Source organism: Tiliqua scincoides, chromosome 14, assembly GCF_035046505.1.
Source record: "Tiliqua scincoides isolate rTilSci1 chromosome 14, rTilSci1.hap2, whole genome shotgun sequence".
NCBI lineage: Eukaryota > Metazoa > Chordata > Lepidosauria > Squamata > Scincidae > Tiliqua > Tiliqua scincoides.
This window is the reverse complement of record NC_089834.1, coordinates 12,969,542-12,975,725: the sequence shown is the minus strand read 5'-3', so window position 1 is coordinate 12,975,725 and position 6,184 is coordinate 12,969,542. Positions and strand designations below refer to the sequence as shown.

The 6,184-nt window shown below is 53.3% G+C and overlaps 1 protein-coding gene across 1 annotated transcript in view; it reads right to left on the bottom strand.

The window, feature by feature from the left end:
- Positions 1–1,563, bottom strand: part of TMEM119 (transmembrane protein 119) — a 7,176-nt gene extending 5,613 nt beyond the window's left edge. The window contains exon 1 of the mRNA XM_066609877.1: positions 1,404–1,563. The gene's annotated coding sequence lies outside the window, so the exon portion shown is untranslated. The remainder of the gene's footprint in view (positions 1–1,403) is intronic.
- Between the last annotated feature and the right edge of the window lie 4,621 nt (positions 1,564–6,184).

Genomic DNA, 6,184 nt, shown 5'->3' with positions numbered 1-6,184 from the left:
TCCCAGGCGGTCTCCCATCCAAGTACTAACCAGGCCTGACCCTGCTTAGCTTCCAAGATCAGGCATGCGCAACTGCAACTGGCATGAGCGCTAAGGTTCCTTGTGCAGTTGGGTTCATACGTCACTTGCCACATCACAAATTTGGGGCAAAGTTTATGGAGGTGGGTGCCCATTGGGGGGGGGAAGGCAGGCATCAAGATTTGGAAAAGTGCAAGCTGAAAGGACTCTGTTAAGGACCCAGCCATAAGCATGACAACTAATGTATGTTCCTCCCTGTTTCCCCTGCATTCATCTTCCTCCCCTTCGGTTGTCACAATCAAACTTTTTTTTAGACTGTGAGCTCCTTGGGGCAGGGACTTGACCGTGCACATTGACGGGGCTCTGTGAATAACATTAGCTGCTACTTTTATCATCATCATCATCATTAACAAGCATCAACAAACCTGGAAACCAGGAAAATGGGGGCAGGGTGTGCGTGCAGATGGAGGAACCAATTGTCCTCTCCTCTCCCTGCATTTTTGGCAGCGTTCAAGAAGGAAACCGAAATTCAAAGGCTGTGTCAGCATCACCTTCTCATGATCTAAGGCACAGTCAAAGGCACAGATAACCTGTGGCGGCCGGGGAAGCCGTGGCAGCTCAGTGGGCCAAAGATGGTGCCAACACGCATGGATTTCTGATTGTGCCACAGGAAGGCCAATTGCTTAAAAGAGGGAGAGACTTTGTTGGGGCCTTCCAGAGCAGAAGTCTGCACGTGCGTGTGGGCCTCTGTACATGGAGGTAACGCCTGTGAGCTTTTCATGCGCCTAGTGGTTGTGTGAATATTTTCTAGAAGCAGAAAAGATCACACGAGAAGCCAGGCATCAAACCAGGCAGCTCCAGAAGCTATTTCAGTGCCAAGAGCCAGGTGAAGGGCATATAAAGAAGACAACACCTCTGGTCTCGTGCAGAGTGCATTGCTCCCCTCACCACTGAGTGATCACAACACACTCACTCGCCCAGTGTAATGCATGTTCGCACAGAGACCCCCACACATCTGCAACAGAGAACCCCCTTCTTTTGGAAGCAACTGTGCCAAGGATTCTCTGGCTTGCTGCGAGAGTCCAAGGGCTCAATCCCGTGGGACGTCCCAGGTGCAGAAGAACTTCTCATGGGATCATCCCCATGGCAATAGTGGCTCCTTTAGGCAATGGTCTAACTTCTCCTGCGTCTGATGAAGGTTAAAGTTTGGGTGCCTCTAGGACAGGATGGCCTGTGTGCCCCCTCCAGAAAGTGAGGGGCTGAACTTCTCTGTCCTTGGCAGAGTTGGCAGAGCTCCTTGGCAGCTGCTAAAAATCAAGGGGGCGTCCCAAGGAGCTGAGGAGAGCATGGTTGGGGGGGGGGAGAGACGCACAGAATTTACTCACCAGTGGAAGCCGGAGCAGGGAAAGTTTGCTGTGTCCGACTCCTGACTCTGTCCCAGCCTCCTTGCTGCGAGAGACAGCTCCCTCCTCGCGCTCCCTGCCTCAGTTCTGCAGCCTCCCTGGCCAGCTCTCCACTTGGCCAGCCTGTTTGCATTAAATCTGGTTTCATGTGGGGACAGGGAGGGAAGGAAGGGGGAGGGCAGGCCCCAGTGACTCTGCCTCCCCCTTCTCTCCCTCCCCCCTGTTCTTCTGGAGGCAGCCGGCCTCCAAGCTGGGAGGGATGCGAGGCTGGGCTAAAGGCACATGGAAGGAAAGAGGGAAAGAGATTCCTCTCCTGGCGCATGAGTCAAAGAAATAGCATCCTTTGGGGTGCAACCACAGAGCGATCCAGCTGCTTTTTTAAAAACAAGCAAGCAATCTAGAGACTGGGGAGAGGTGTCGCTTTTTCACTCCTCCCATATAAGCCCCCCCCCCCACTCTAATACCCCTTTCATAAACTACACCTCTGTAATGGGGATCAGATACAATGTTAAGGCCACAACCCCACTGGACTTCAATAAAGACCAAGAGTGAGACTGAAGGGGGAAGGTTGAACTTTACGTCTTCAAGGAAACTCAAATGCCCAGATCCGGGGTCTTCCTGCGACCTTTCCCCCAAAGCCCAAGAGTGCATCTGGGCATGAAAAGAGTTCCTTTACTCTTAACAGCCCATCCTTGTCATCTTGGGTTGGACACAAACCTTCTTAGCGCTATTCCTATCCCTTTATTGCACTCTCCATGCAGGTAGCACTCTGTGCAGTAATATATATGCACGGAAAGAGGTTTCTGCCCCCAGGAGTAAACAATCCAAACTTCAGCAGAAGGACAGGGAGAGGCCAGGGTTAGAAGGAATGAATGCGGGCAAGTGGGAGTGAAGACCAAGGAGGTCACCAATGGAAACAATAAAAATGTAATCTCTTTTCTTCTTTGGCTCTGAAGAGTGACTCCTTCGGCTCTTCAACAGCTGTGGCAGACAGTTCCGCTGGACACAGTCACTGGACAATAGGGGGAAAAGCAAGAGTTATTAACATAATAATAATAATAATAATAATAATAATAACTTTATTTCTACCCCGCCTTTCTCCCCGAAGGGACTCAAGGCGGCTTACAACATAATTAAAAACAATTTAAAAACAAATAAAAACATATTAACACATACTAAAAACAGCAATCAGAGTAAAAAAAAATAGATAAAAAGAGCATAGAGCAGCAGCAAGTCATAAAAGAATCAGGCCTGTAAAAAATATTAAAAGATGTTAAAAAGATGTTAAAAGGCCAAGAACTCAGAAGGCCTGTTTAAACAGAAGGGTCTTCAGGCCTTGCCGAAAGGTCTCAAGAGAGGGAGCCATTCTTAAGTCAAGGGGAAGGGAGTTCCATAGCGTTGGTGCCACTACTGAGAAGGCCCTATTTCTTGCAGCCGCCCCACGTAACTCCCTAGGCGGCGGCACTTGTAAAAAGGCCTTCTCTGATGACCTGAGAGGGCGAGCCGGATTGTACGGGAGCAGGCGATCTCTAAGATACCCTGGTCCAGAGCAGTATAGGGCTTTAAAGGTCAATACCAGCACCTTGAATTGGGCCCGGAAACGAATGGGCAGCCAGTGCAGCCGCTGGAGAAGCGGACCGACAGAGTCGAACCGCCTACCTCCAGTAACCACACGGGCCGCCGCATTCTGCACTAGTTGCAGTTTCCGAACCGTCTTCAAGGGCAGCCCCACATAGAGCGCGTTACAGTAATCTAATGCTGTAATTTCATTCTGTTTGGCCATTCAAGTGATAACTGAAACTCCCAGTTTTCCCCTCTGAGTTCCTTTGAGACTAAAGAAGTCTTGCAGAAGAGGACGGAAAAGCGGGTAAGCAAGAGTTAAGAGACGTTGCATTCTTCTCCCCAAACGCCTTATCAGCCCATAAATGTATCACTGTCACATCTCCCCGAGTTCTCACAATCACGGAGGAAAATGTCCCTTTTCCCAGGAGATGTGAAAAGAAAACAGGAAGCGGGATAAACACTTTTCCCTAAGAGTTTCTGCATTTCTTTGCTCTGATAGGGGGGAAATGTTCGCAGAAGAATGTTGAAGAGAGCTGCCCGAGTGCACGGAGAAGGATGAAGTTCACATCAAGCTGGGCATCATTCTCAACAGACCGCCCCCCCCCTTTGCTTAGCAAAGGGATCCATAAGAACACAGAACATCAGAAGAGCCCCGCTGGATCAGGCCAAAGGCCCATCTAGTCCAGCTTTCCGTATCTCACAGTGGCCCACCAGCAAGTCACCACATCCCACTGGACAGCTCAAGCACAACAGCTCTTGTCCCCATACCAAGGCTGCCCTGCTGATGCCTACATCAGGGCATAGGAGCAAGCCCGGGTGGGGTTTTGCTGGTCAGTTGACAGCCCGAGCCCTGCCACATCTCACACACACTCTCTGGCCTTTTTCCTGGCCAGGAAAGTTTTGCTTTTGGCAGAAATGGAAACAGCAGCTTTCCTCTCCCCCACCCCTTGCTTTGTGTTCATTCGTCAGCCACATGAGCAGAAGGAAAAGAATAAAGTTACAGTGGAAGGCTTGTTACTATATACATATATTTAAAAAAAAAAACAACACCAAACCAACTCCCCTCCCCCACCCATGTGGGACAGGGCAAGAATCCCAGCCCCCAAGACCGAAAGAGGAAGGGAAGTGCCCGGCGCATGGGATATGGTGGGAGTCGAATTCCACTTGGGAAGGCAGGCAGGCAGGCCCGGCTCCAGAGTTGTCCGGGCTGCAAGATGGCCAGGGGAGGGCGGGCCAGGCGGGGAAGCCTCCAGCAGCCAGAGCCAGATTCAAGCCTACTCAGCAACTTTGCAAAAGAGGGAAAAAAAACCGCCCTTGGCATGGACTGGCACTGGAGGGTTGGGTGGAGCTGCTGCTCGGAAGGGAGAAGCGGAGATGCAAGACCGGCAACAATATGGGGGCCGGCCCCTCTGTGAGGCCAACTGGCACGGTCGCCTCGGGTAGCAGGTGGGTGGGAAGGCCCATCTCTGGGACAGCCCATCTCTGTCCACCTGCCTGCCTCTCCTGCCCCTCTCTGGACTGGAAAAGGGGGGCAGAAAGCCCAGCTTCTTCTGAAGCGCTAAATAAGCCCACTGGATTTAGGGATTGGCAGCGTGCTGGAATAAGGCGGGCTCTCTGAAGCAGGTGCCCCCCTCTAAGCTCCACCCCTTGCCAGTGGAGGGGGCCCACAGTCAGATTTCATCTCTCTAGTGTGGCTAGTGATATTGGAAGCCCCCTCCCCCCACACACACACACACACCCACACCCGGTCCTGCAGGGCTTGGCATCCTGGCAACATTTTTGCCTGTGGGGTGGGCGGCTCGCCCCAGGCACGGCCTCGCTGCCACCGCTCTGTAATTTCGCTGCAGCTGCCTGCAGCTCTGCGGGAAGCCCAGCTTGCAATTTGACTAACTTTGGCCTGGCGCTGCTTGTAATTTGGTTTTTTTCCTGGACGGGGGATTTTTGCTGGGTCAGCAAGTTGGTGCTGAGGAGTGGCCAACGCCTGGCTCGATGGAGGAAGATGAATGGAGACCGCCCTGCCAGGAAGGCAGCTCCCTCCAGAGCACTAGAGTCAGGGTGGCGTTGGAGCTTCACGGTGGGGCAGGCGGAAAAAGAGGGCAGGAGCCCCTGGGGGACTGCAGGAAACCAGTGAGGGGTGCTGACTTCCAGGCACTGCGCAATGACAGCGTCTGTCACTTCAGCCTGCACTTTGGGGCTGCTTCCTTGCCTCAGTTTCTCCCTGCTGTAAAATGGGATTTACTGCATGCACCGGCAGGGCTCCACCACCCTGCGAGAGTCCCTCCCACATTGAAAAGCAGCACCTCGTGCAGGATCTCGGGGCGGCGAGGCCAAAGAGGCAGAGCGGGGCAGCCCAGTTTGTGAGCATTTTCACCCAGCAGTGCGGCACTCTTGGTGGCCAGGCGTCCTTCGATTGCTGCAGTATACATGGCAATTGCACATGGCAATTGCGCATTAGTGGGCAGCCCCTGGCAGCTCCACAGTGGGTGCCTGCAGCTGGCTTGTGGAGCAGAACACATCAACTTGCAGGAGCCAAAAAAGGCTCCTCCGCACAGATCTGAGTTGAGCCAAGGGCAACAAAGAGCATGGCCCAGATGGCCGAGGAAAGCACACATTATTTTTTACAGATTCCTCCCGTTGGAGACTCACAGCAACCCAAAAGGCGGGGGGGGGGGTGTTTTAAAGGCACACCAAAGGAGTCAAACATTCCCAAAACATCAATGCAAGGATCTTGCCCTGGAACAGCCCATCCACAAGCTGAATGAGACAGTTGCCCCAGGTAGTGGGCTCCTGCTTCTCTTCACCAGGGTCTGGAGGGGTCCCAGGCCAAACACCGTTTCTGGGCCACGCCAGAGGGCACTTGTAAGGGCAGGGCTCCCTTTCTGACTGCCTGGAGAGGGAGGAAGAGGGAGGTTGGCTGGCGCCAGGGAAGAGAAGCAGCCTCCAGCGAGCTGGGGCTGGACCCCTCCGCCTGAAACCATTGAAGGACAGCTTATTGCAGAGTCGGTGGTTCAAGAGCCCAGCAAGGGAGACCTTCAGCAATGTCTGATGGAGCCCAGATCAGGGAGAGGGAGAGGGAGAAGACAGGGTGCCAGGGGTCTGGCTCTGGAGACCCCTTCTCCTCTCCCCCACCGCCAACTCTCCTGCAGAAGGCAACAGGTTGACCGGCAGCCAAGGGAAGGGAGTTGGGTGTCTGCAGGGCA